The 1,707-nt window shown below is 49.2% G+C and overlaps 1 non-coding gene across 1 annotated transcript; it reads left to right on the top strand.

Annotated features, from left to right (window-relative positions):
• The first annotated feature begins 934 nt into the window (after positions 1–934).
• On the top strand, positions 935–1,066 carry LOC119924690. The gene has a single exon (XR_005449387.1). It is a non-coding gene; the product is annotated as a small nucleolar RNA SNORA66 (small nucleolar RNA).
• Positions 1,067–1,707: the final 641 nt, after the last annotated feature.

Genomic DNA, 1,707 nt, shown 5'->3' on the forward strand with positions numbered 1-1,707 from the left:
ACCTTAATGCCAAGAGAGGATGTATACAAACAGATGCAGCTGACTGCTGCAATGTCCTACTAAGACTTGCCCAATATCCCCCTCACCCCCAGATCCCCAATTCTGTTACTCCACGAACTCCAATCCTCTCTAGACTGTGAGCTTATTGTGGGCAGGGAATGTGTCTGTCCTACTGTACTCTACCAAGTGCTTAGTACAGCGCTCTGCCCGCCGGAGGCACTTCATCAATACAATTGACTGATTGAAGGGGCAGAACTGCATGCATGCTGGATAGAATTCAGTTTCTGGTACGATACCTGCCTTCTGCCCTCCCGGCCCACACCCCTGTTGACTTGATCTCAGACAGGAGTGTGCACAACTCTGCTTCTCAGAGAGAAATAGGGTACAGATACCGATAGACACCCTGACCTCCTCCTGACATTAGAAGCCACAAGATTCCACATTAAGCCCAAAAAGGTGCCTTTTCTGGGGAATGAGGCTGGGAAGTGACCCAGCGCGGACAGGACTGCATTGTACTTTCTAAGCACTTAGTAAAATGCTCTGCACACAGTAAGTGCTCAATAAATACGATTGAATGAATGAATGGTAGTCCTAGGGAGGCTTGACTCATCTACAGAATTAAAGGCCCTGAGTCGTCTCAGTCCCAGGCAAGTCAGACGGAACTAGCTTCCTGCACAAAGCCCAGGCCTCTGTCCTCCCATGAGTGGCAGCCACCTCATCACTCTTCTTCCTCCCTACTACACACACACACACACATACACACACACACACATACACACACACACACACACACCTCCCCCCAGCCCCCTTCTCTTTGGGATAGCAATGCAGCCCACTCAGGAATGGGGAAAATCTGGGAGTTGACTTTTCCCACAGCATAAGAGAGATGATCCTTGAGGCTGAGGAGAAGCACTGAGTAGCTGCCGCTCTGGACCGGCAAACTCGATCACTAGCTTTGCATGATGTTGCAAATGCAAGGGGAACCAAGTTTGCTATAGCAAATTGGGTGGAAATCTCAGCCTTGGAAATGGATTACTGAGGCTGACTCTCCTAATCCAAAACACGAGCCATCGAAGCATTTTAAAACGATAAAAAGTCAACCAGTGCCCAGGTGCCAAAACAGCCCTGGAATGTACATACCCGTGAAGCCATTGGCGAACTGGGACATGGTCAGCGAAGATCACTTCTTGTGGTTACTGAGCACTGACGCTTCACTTAACCCGTCGACTGCATATATACCTGTATATATGTTTGTACATATTTATTACTCTATTTGTTTATTTCTCTTGCACATATCTATTCAATTTTATTTTGTTAATATATTTGGTTTTGTTCTCTGTCTCCCCCTTCTAGACTGTGGGCCCGCTGTTGGGTAGGGACTGTCTCCATTTGTTGCCGACTTGTACTTCCCAAGCGCTTAGTACAGTGCTCTAGCACACAGTAAGCGCTCAATAAATACGATTGATTGACAGATGCCCCTGGAACCAGGAACGGACCTCGGGTCTGAGCACAGTAGCCTGCCCCCTGGTGGCACTAATAGGGATTCGGCGCGGCTGCGCCTCTCTATCGCCGCCTTGTGGCAACAGGCGTTGGCCTGGGAGGTTGCCCTTTTCTCAATCATTGAGCCCCGTGGTGGTGCTACCTATTGTTCTGTGAGGCATCACCTCCCTACCATCACCCGGTGGCACTGACCATTTTTTACGGGGT

This window comes from Tachyglossus aculeatus, chromosome 2 (assembly GCF_015852505.1).
Source record: "Tachyglossus aculeatus isolate mTacAcu1 chromosome 2, mTacAcu1.pri, whole genome shotgun sequence".
NCBI classification, from domain to species: domain Eukaryota; kingdom Metazoa; phylum Chordata; class Mammalia; order Monotremata; family Tachyglossidae; genus Tachyglossus; species Tachyglossus aculeatus.